The following is a 10,759-nucleotide window of genomic DNA, read 5'->3' as shown; positions in this document are numbered from 1 at the left end:
GCCTGGCACGTTTCCTGGGGTGAAACGAGCCCCCCGCTTTTCCTTTCTCCCGGGCAGGCCGCGGTTTGAGCCATCCCGGCCCAGAGGTGTCCCCCCTCTCCTGCCGCTGTGCCGCCAGCAACGGGGCCGGCTGCCAGGCAGGGCCCTCCCGGCGCGGGGGGTACCCACCGCCTCTCACGGCCACTGCCACAACACAGAGTCACAGAATCACAGAATCACAGAATGGTAGGGGTTGGAAGGGACCTCTGTGGGTCATCTAGTCCAACCCTCCTGCCAAAGCAGGGTCACCTACAGCAGGCTGCACAGGACCTTGTCCAGGCGGGTCTTGAATATCTCCAGAGAAGGAGACTCCACAACCTCCCTGGGCAGCCTGTTCCAGTGCTCCGTCACCCTCAGAGGGAAGAAGTTCTTCCTCATGTTCAGACGGAACTTCCTCTGCTTCAATTTGTGCCCATTGCCCCTTGTCCTGTCGCTGGGCTCCACTGAAAAGAGCTTGGCCCCATCCTCCTGACACCCACCCTTCAGATATTTGTAAGCATTTATAAGGTCCCCTCGCAGCCTTCTCTTCTCCATGCTGAACAAGCCCAGCTCCCTCAGCCTCTCCTCATAGGAGAGATGTTCCAGTCCCCTCACCATCCTCGTAGCCCTCCGCTGGACTCTCTCCAGTAGCTCCTCATCTTTCTTGAACTGGGGAGCCCAGAATCGGACACAGTACTCCAGATGGGGTCTCACTAGGGCAGAATAGAGGGGAAGGAGAACTTCCCTCGACCTGCTGGCCACACTCTTCTTAATGCACCCCAGGATCCCATTGGCCTTCTTGGCAACCATGGAGTACAGAGAAGTACAGAAACCTGCTGGTACAGAGGTATAGAAACCTCCTGATAAGGCTGCGGCGAAGATGTGGGAGCACTGGGGAAAGCTTGCGTTGGTGGCTTCTGGCACTGGGACCTCGAGCAAGAGAAAGCTTCAGAGGCTGGGGGTGTTCAGGCTGCAAACTTCAAGGTGCTGCGAGTTCTCTGGGTATTGGGGAATACTGGAGACCTGTGGGCATGGTTAGGAGAAGGAGGGTTGTTGGGATATCTGTACTTTGTCATGCCTCCGTGAAGTGCACCTGTGATTGAATGCAGCTGAGGGATGCAGATTACTCCTCACCCTCTCTTCCCTGTTGTGGCCTCTACCTCCCCATGTGTATCTTAATGATGCTTAATTTGTATGCTACAATCAGCACTCTGGAGACTGAAGGACAGAAATTGTTGAACTCTCCTGCACTTTCTGTAGCTTGTTACCTGCTCTCCCGCATTATGTAAAGGAAAAATTTTGCCTTTTAATGTATTTATAGAACCCATAGTCATTGCCTTGTTTGCCTTGGTCACTGCGACTCATTTTACGTGATTCCTCTTTGACCGTTCAGGTCTCTGTAAAGCCGCAGTTGCACCGTGTGGGTCTCCATCTGTGCCTTTCCCTTGCATGGGGCAAGGCTGCCCTTACAGGTTTACAATCCTTTCCTTGGGTCATGACCAGCCCTCTGGGGTTCCTTTGTCCCGAAGCACTGAAATTGCCCTTTTTTTGAGATTTCATTTCCTTTTCACAGAGTAGCAGACTTTGGAGTTTTTTTCCCCCAAATTTTCACCAAAATATCCTCCTCTTTTCCACCTTTCTCTCCCAATAAAGCACCTCAAAATGAACACCTCTTTTGTACCTGTCTCCCTCTTCTCAAACCCATGGCCAGCCCTGTCCAGGCCACCCCTTTGCTGGATGGTTTGAGTCCTTCAGCTCCATTTTTCCTGCAGACATCTCAGTAGGCAGCTAAAATCTCCCCAGCTCCTGGTCCTTGAGTGGTTTCATTGGTTGCTCAAGAAATGCCCTTGGGAACCATCTTTCTGAGGAGGTGACCTGATGTGGGCTTCCAAGGTGGCTTCACCTCTCTTCTACCTAGAGATACCCCATGTGCCACTCTCGTGCTGGACTTGGCCAGTGTTTTTCTGTGTTTATCTGGGTTTTTTTCCTCTTTCTCCTTGCTGGTCCTGAGCAAGGGTTTTCCCTCTGTCAGCTGGACCCTTCTTGTCCCAGTGTTCATCTTTCCTGGCCCATCCCTCGGTGGTCAGAGCCGTGGCTCTCCGGCAGCACCATCTGTGTCCCCGTGCCCAGCTGTCCGTGCCCCCGCCGTCCCCTTGGCCGCAGTGCCACCTGCCCCCCCTCCTCATCCTCCCCCACCGCGGGGCTGGGCAGTCGCTTTGCATCGCCTCAGCGCCGGGGCTGGCAGGCTCCGCCGGTGCCCATGTGCTGGCACAGCGTGGCACGGGCGAGCAGATGAACCTCAGCAGCTCCTGGCTGCTGGGCCAGGAGCCGTGGGGAGCCCCCACCTCCCGTGCTGTGTCTCAGGGCTCTGGCTGGGACGCTCGAGCCATCCAAGGTGGCCACGTGGAGGGGTGCACCGGGCCAGCTCGCCTCCCATCCCGCACCTAATTGATGAGGTGGGTGGCCCTCCGCTGTCCCAGGGCGTGCCTGGGCACCGGTGTACACAGACACCGGGGCGGTGGTCCCTGAGCCCCCCTGTGCCGCTTCCCCCTCGCCAGGTCTCTCGGATGCCTCATGGAGGTGTACGTGCCAGCTCCAGGGCTGGTGTGTGCTGGTACTGGAGCCCACTAGGGATGCGGCAGCGCTGGGCTGTACCTGCGTAAATATCGTGACAGAAGCAGGGCATGGGACACTGTCGCAATGTCACGGCAAGGGAATGGCTCTGCTTTCCCCCAAAATCCAGGGGCAGTAAGCGGCAAACTTACCGTTTGCAAACCAAACCTATCTGGCAGGGTGGGCGGTAAACGCAGCTCCTCCTCTGTCCTTTCCAGAGCTGTGTTTTGGGCTGGAAGCTGCTTCCTTGGGGCTCAGCGATACCGTTCGGGTTGAGAAGTTGGGTTGCAAGTACGACAGGAACGCCAGGTGGGTTTGCCAGTGCGGTGCTCCAGACCGGCACGTGGCCCGGCGCTGCCGAAACCGCTGAGCCCAGAAAGGAGCGGAGAGGCTGGAAACGTGCATGTACAATGCAGGCGAGGTGGAATTGATAACGTGAGGTTAATTATTGCCAGCGAGCTGAGGCCAGAAATTAATTTGGCACAGTTGTGAAACAGAGAGCACGTGCAGGGGGAACGAGCCAGGAGCTGCAAAAACGGGCACGGGGGGACCTGAGATGGCTCTGTGAAGCTGGAGTTGCACAAACAGCACCTTCGTCGGGTGAAGAAGTAACTCGTGTTGTCCCTCAGCTCTGCTGGCGTTACCTGGAAGTTCCGGGGGTGATGCTGAATCCTGGCAGCGCTGGGGACCGACCTGGCCGTGCCCTCACGGAGCTGCAAGGAGGGAGCAGGCAGAGGGGAGTAGCTTGTGGGCGGGCTGCGGGCAGAACGAAGCGCTGCCGTGTCCCTCCTGGAGCATCTTAGGTAGGGAGGGATGTGCGATACCCTGCAGCCCTTCTCCCACCCGAGGGCTGTACAGTGCTTGAAGTCGGCTGGGGGTCCATGCCAATCGCCTGCTCCCCGCTGTTGGCTGCGTGCGTCCCGTGGATGATCCGGAAGTGCCACTGAAATGCCTGGATTTTGGGATATTGGAGTGAGATGTGGCAGGGTGCAGGTGGCTGCGCAGCCGCGCTGGATGCTTCCAGCCCGAGCATCCTCCTGGCACACCTGCCAGGGTGCTCAGGAGGATACTCGGGCTGGAAGCATCCATACAGGACATACACACACCTGGAGTACCCCGGATTCAGCTTCTGGCCGTGCCCCGTGCCCCCCTCCGCAGGGTCTGGCAGCATCCCTCGGAGAAGTCGGTCGGAAAGCAGAGTTAACACGGCGCTACCAGAAAACGGCTTTCTGCTGCTAATCAGGTCCTGGTAGGTTATCACTTTCGCAGCCGCCTGGCTTTTCGGAGAAAAATGTAATTTATCAGCGCTTCATGGAGGAGACCTGGTGGAGATGCTCCACGCTGGTGCTGCCAGGGCTCGTCCCTGCCTGTCATGCAGGCGCCATCTAGTAGAAAAAGGAGAAAAAGACTAAAAAGTGAAAGAGGGTGGATGTTAAAATGTGGTTTCTTTCTGGGAGAACAGTTTAATCCAACAGCAAGCTGCTCTGGGGCACGGCCCCCGTGCTAAACCCGCGGTTTGGGAACCCGCAGCAGATTTCGCTACATGGGAAATGATGAGGGCATGGAGTTGCCCCACATCGCAGCATGGCGTGTCCAGGATGGGTTCTGATTTATTGGATCTAAAAATAGACTTTGACATAAAGGATCATTTTGAGGCAGCTCGTTGATGACATTGTCAGGGCTGGGTTTTATTAATTAGCTGTATGGTTTAATGGCAATGCACTGGCTTGGGCTGCCGCCTGCAGCTCCAGTGGGTGGCAGATGCTCCAGTTTCCAGCACCAAGGTTGTCCCACCAGCTGGAGGCTTTACTTACGGCGAAAAACCTCTCGCTGCCATCCGTGCGTGTGCGATTTCCCATTGTGAAGGTGTCCACTTTGGTCATATCGCATAATTTTACCACAAATCCCATACTGCTGTTGTCATCTTCTAACAGTCACATGGATTTTCAGTGTGATTTCCCAGCCCTGGGGGTTTGCCGGAGAAAACCTCAACAAATCAGCCCCTTCCAGGGCGAAACAAAAGGGACCTATAACATTTATTTGCTTTAAACAAACAAACAAACAAACAAACAAACAAACAAACAAACAAATCATGGTTTTATACCAGTCCTATGATTTTTACGCAGCTTGGCTCACCCCTTCCAGTGTGGGGAGGCGATAATGCGGGGTGTCTGTTATCTGCCGCGCACAAATTCCCGCTGGCAGGCGGTCTGTCCTCCGCCAGGGATACACGGACACACGTCCCTGTGCAGCAGGGCCCTGCGATACGCATGTGACGTGGCAAGTCCTGCCTGGGGCATGTCTTCCTACGGCTTTTCCACTTCATTTTCCTGAAATACCGAGAACCGGACGCCAAGGATGCTCCAGCACGAGGGACATCGCCCAAGTCCTGGGGTCCGGTAGCTTCACCCTGCCAGGAACTGCACTGGCATTGTTGCACTTTGCCCAGAGCTGAACTTTAACTCATCTCCACTTTCACAGATAAAAGCCTGAATTAATTAAAGAAGAGAATAGAAACCACTTTGATTTCTAGAACACCAGAAACTCCTAATTATCACAGCTCCCACAAGCGCTGCTATAATTAAGGGGCTGTCGCTGTTTCCACTGCAGACCCAGTTTTTGCAGGGATTTACAAATGGCGCCAAAATTTTTTGCTTTCGGTGAAGTACAGCGACTTGGGGCATCGATTCTGGCTCCAGGTGCATCCCTGTAAATCAGGCACAACACCACTGAAACAGCGTCTAACTCCCTCGTGGATTTCTTATTAGAAATCCGGAGTCCCCAGTGGCAGCGTGCTGCAGACAGCGTCTGCTCTCCAATTATACAAAATAATAAAACTGGGGGCCTTTTTTCTTTGCATTCTGGTTTTTCCATCTTTGAAATACGCTTGGGGGCTGCTTCTAGCTTTTTAGCATCACCAGAGACACTCAGCATTTATTAGTATTTAAAAAAGATGGTGGAAACTGAATGTCTCACCTGATCACTGGCCCTCTGGTTCCTGTAACCTTTCCAGAAGCGCTGAAAGCATCGTGACGACTCCGATGGTGAAACAGCCGGGCTTTGCTACAGCATAAAAGCAGCAAAACACCCCTAATGCAACAACCAAGCAAATTCCACAGGAGCATCTTCCCCACAAACGCCAGGTCTGGTGGCCACTGGGCAGGGCAGGGTGCTCCCAGCTGCATTTTACACTCTTGCATTGGAGAAGTGGCCAGGTAAAGATGTGGCTGACAACATACCTCACCTCTGTGTATGCTGAGGTTTATCCTTTGGCTGCTGCAGCTTTCCCAGCTTTATCCCTTTCTAAGTGTTGTTTGAAGTCTGCTCAGTGCCAACAGTTGTCTTGATGGGCGATACCTTCACGACCTCCAAGGGAAGGGCCTCCCACCATTGCCTCCTCGCTCTTCTCCCCAGGCGCTGCACAGCTATGGACAAAAATTCCCCTTCCTGCTGCCAGCTGCTTTCCCTCTCTGTCGAATGACCCCGTTTTCCCCAGGTGCCCCCGTCCTGACCGGGGGTAGGGTCTGGCTGCAGCCACCTGGCTGGGAAGTCAGAGCTGGCGCACGGCTTGCAGGAGGGGTGGGTTCGGATCCGATGTGGGGCGGTGGGCTGTGCTCGTGTGTCTGGAGTGCTGTGGAACGCCTTGTGAAAGGGTGTGTTACGAAAAAAACATCTTATCTGCGGCTCGGAGCTACCCTGCGGCTCCATTGCAGGCCTTGCAATGAATTGAATATTGGAGACTTGAAATCAGGAGTCTGACTTGGTCTGAACTCCCCTAGGTGCTTGTAACCTGTGTTTGCCACCGTGCTTTGCGTGAAACACTTCCCTTCATCCTTCTAGAAAGGTTAAAGAGATAAAGTCTGTGTTTAGAAGGGAAGCTTCAAAAAGTGGAGGGATGCTCCTTTCCCTCTAACCCTGCCCTCCTGCCCCAGCCTCGCCGCCCCATGGCTCCGGGATTCTTCCCTGCCCACGCGGAGCACGAACCCCCAAAATCAAGCCAAATCGGCTGGATGGTGGACGAACATCTTACCCCTCCCAGCAGTGCGGTTTTAGCAGCCGTTGCTTGGGTTGGGGCAATGCAGGTGTGCTTCAGGATTGGAGCGAGCTGCGGCTCCGCTCTTACCCGGTTGTCTCTGCCGGAAGATGGTTTCGTTAAGCAAAACATCACCAGCTTGGAAAAAAAAATGAAAGTGAAAGAAACAAATGCAAAATTTGTCTGTATTAGCCATGCAGGGAAGCGTAGGATGGTAAGAAGATCACAGACAATTGAATTTAATTGAGAAAGAAGATTAAATAAAATGAGACTTGAATATGAAGAGCTAATTTGAATTAAAGAAACAAGCTGAGTGCCTGAAGAAAAAAGTTAAAGGATGAAAATTATTTTATTTTATATCTGTGTGCCAGTTCTGTTTATATCAGGGCAGTTTAAACCCCCACCAACAAACACCCCCCCCAAAGTGGTTTTACACTTGAAATCGTAATTTTTTCGGAGGCGGCCACAGTGCACAGGGAGATGGGGCTCACCTGATCTCCTGGGCTTAGGGGAGATTTGAACCGTGTGCAACAAACTGGGAGAGCTTGATCCAAGGCTTACGGCTTCCCAGCATCATCTCAGGTTTGGTAGCGAGGGCTGCAGCTCCCCCCTTACAGGGAGGGGAGCAGAACCCAAACCCCGGGGGCAAACCAGGGGGTCAGTGAGAAGGGGGCACTTGCCTTGGGAACGACCACGGGTGGGAATGTATCCAGGACTGCGAAAGCCTGGTGCAGATGGCTCCGGGCGGGAGCCACGGGGGCAGGCAGCGCTGGCGGCTCACACACGGTGGCCGTGGCCGGGCTCTGCTCCTGCACCAGCTTTTGAAAGTGAAATGGCTAAGAAAATAATTTTAAGGAAAATGAATAGTCTGTATTCACAGCACTAGTGTGAAAATTATGTACAGGCAAGCGACACAAATGGGAAGAATAAGAGCTTAATTTGAAGTATTTTTCAGAGTTACAGACATCTTCATTCCAAGGGAGATCTCCTGAAGGCGGTAAAATGCTTTAGTGCATCCCCCTCAGCTTGCTTAATTTCCACTTGGCTGCTGCACCCACTGCTACAGCGCATCCAGCCACCAGCACCCTCCTCCCCACCGAACAGTCCCATGAGCCGTGGTGCCACGGTCACAGCCACATCCCCCGGCTTCCCACGGGCAGGCAGGACCCCGCCTCGGTGGGGCGGGCCCGGCCGGGAGCCCACGCGATGCCATCGTCCGGCTATTGTGCCGGGAGCAACCAAGCGCGCTGGGCACCGCGACCGAGCCAGCGAAGGTCACTTCCACGTCACCCCGTGGCACGCCTGGTGGGCAGAGAGCTGCCGGGCTCGGCACAGAGCTCCAGCGAAGCGGCTTTCGGAGCCCTCGTGGTGGGGATGGCGAGGAGGGGGACCCCGGGAGGGCGGCGAGCTTTTCTGGGTGATAATTTTGAAATTTTGTTGTCACTTGAAAATTTTGAAGTAGGAATAAAACAGGATAGATTTAGGCTGGATATAAGGAAGAAATTCTTTACAATGAGGGTGGTAAAACACTGGAACGGGTTGCCCAGAGAGGTAGTGGAGGCCCCATCCCTGGAAACATTCAAGACCAGGTTGGACAGGGCTCTGAGCAACCTGATCTAGTTAGCAGTGTCCCTGCTCGCTGCGGGGGGTTGGACTAGATGACCTCTAGGGGTCCCTTCCGACCCAAAACTTTCTATGATTCTATGATAAATGCAGCAGTGGCGCTCATTTTTACTGACTCTCGCTGCCAGACTGGGGGCTGACCTAAATGTGCCTTTGATGTGTATTTAATGTATAGCCTGGTAGCTTGTCACCATCTTTAACTGCTACACACCGGCACTTCGCATGTGCCCAAGCCGATCACAGCGCATCTGCTGCCTGCCCCTTCGCACCCGTCCCCGCCACGTGCTCCATCCCCACCACGTGCTCCATCCCCAGCCTCCCCTTGTCTCCTCCAGTCCCTGCCCGATGGCATCTGCCCCATCCCTCTCCCGCCCAGAGAAAGCCCGAACAGTGATGCGTTTCCTCCAGCCCTCGATGCGATAGCGTGAGCGTGGTGCTGCACCTCGTGCGAGCCGGTCTGGTGGCACACACCGGAGCGGGGCGATAACCCGCCCCACACCCTGGAGAGGATCATCTGCCCCAGTGTTGTGTGAGGATCTCACTTCTGAGCAAAATCCAGCTGCGATTTCATTAAAGACGCGCTTGCTCCTTGTGCTCAATATTTAATTTAACAGGAGTGTGTGTGTTGAGTTCAGGGTGTTGATTAACCATGACTCCGAGATAGAGGGAAATTACTAATATGGGAAAGTGCAGTCAGTATTTCGTGGCAAAGAGTAATTGAGCTAACAGTTGACATATGGAGCTGTGTGGGCAAACTAATTAAATTTTACATCTTCCCAAGCATTTGTGAATTTTATAAGCGTTTGATTTATATATTAATTAAACCTCAGAGTGAAATAAAGAGGACATAACTATTTATACTGCAAATGTGTCCATCAAGAGGAAGGGCTTTAATGTATTTTCAAGCAGATACCAGAGTACCTCTGCGAGTCCCCAGCTCAGCTCAGCGGTGGCAGAGCAGGCCGAGACCATGACCCAGCCCACGAGGCTGGTCCTGCACTGGCACAGGGTGCTGAGCACCCAGGTCTCAGCCCGCTGCTGGACATCCCTTTGTCCCCTGCGGTCCCTGTTCCTCCTCTTCACCATCAGGAGCGAGCTCTGTGCTCTCCAGGGGGTTGATATCTCCCTGGTGGGCTGCAGAGCCCGAGTTTCCCGCTGATCTGGGTGCTTTGCAAGTAGCTAGTGAGAAAGCCTATATGTGATTTAAATATTTATCTGACCCATTAGCAAGGCGCTAGAGGTGGTTATGGTGTGTCCTGGGATGACCTTGCTGAGGATTTCTGGAGTTGTCTTATTCACGTGATTTCATCTCTATAGGGAACTTGTGTTGTGTGTATTTGCAGCTGGACAGAAGGACACCCGGGGCTTTTATGGTGGTCAGCATCATTTTCAGCCTGGTTGATGCTCTGATAGAAGGGAGTTTCTGAAGTTACGGGATCAGTCCTGTGCCTTGGGGTTTGCATTCTGGGATCTTGGGTGAGGGGCCATTTCTGCAGCGGGGAGAAGATGGTATTTGGGTCCGCTGACAGTGAGATGTCCCAGAATGCCCAGCCCTGGCCCTGATCTTTCTTTTAGGCTGTCAATGCGCTCCCCACTCCCTCACATCTCTCTGGAGGTCAGCACACACAGAATCATAGAATCATAGAAACATAGAATGGTTTGTGTTGGAAGGGACCTTAAAGGTCATCTAGTTCCAGCCCCTCCTGCAGTGGGCAGGGACACCTTCCATCAGACCAGGTTCCTCAAAGCTCCATCCAACTTGGCCTTGAACCCTTCCAGGGAGGGGGCAGCCACAGCTTCTCTGTGCAACCTATTCCAGTGCCTCACCACCCACAGAGTGAAGAATTTTTTTCTTATATCTAATTTTATCTCCCCTCTTTCAGTTTAAAGCCATTACCCCTTGTCCTATCCCTACGTGCCCTTATAAAAAGTCCCTCTCCAGCTTTCTTGCAGGCCTCCTTTAGGTAGTGGATGGCTGCAATAAAGTCTCCCCGCAGCCTTCTCTTCTCCAGGTTGAACAACCCCAACTGTCTCAGCCTGTCCTCTGAAGAGGTGCTCCAGCCCTCTGATCATTTTTGTGGCCTCCTCTGGACCCGCTCCAACAGGTCTATCTCGTGGGTCTGTTGGGGGGAGCCTGGTGCTGGGCTGACACTGGGGCAGCTCTGGGAGGTGCAGGGCTGGCTGGGGGTTTCTGCCTGTGCTGGGATGAGCTGGGAGCCTTTCCGGAGCAGGAACACTGGGTTTTGTTCTAGGGCTGAGTGCTTGGGCTGCTCCTGCCTGGGGCTATCTGGCTTACTGCTCCAGCAAGAGTCCCTGCTGCTCTCCAGGGCCACTCCTGATGAGTCATCAAACTGCCCCTTACTGTCCTGTACGGTTTATTCCCAGTGGTTATGATGCCTGTAAAATGCTCTGATTCCACAAGAAAAAAAAGCAATTTAGAGAAAATGTTTCTGTTCTGCTCTGTGGCAATGT

Source organism: Opisthocomus hoazin, chromosome 9, assembly GCF_030867145.1.
Source record: "Opisthocomus hoazin isolate bOpiHoa1 chromosome 9, bOpiHoa1.hap1, whole genome shotgun sequence".
Lineage (NCBI taxonomy): Eukaryota > Metazoa > Chordata > Aves > Opisthocomiformes > Opisthocomidae > Opisthocomus > Opisthocomus hoazin.
Note: the sequence above shows the minus strand (reverse complement) of the source record.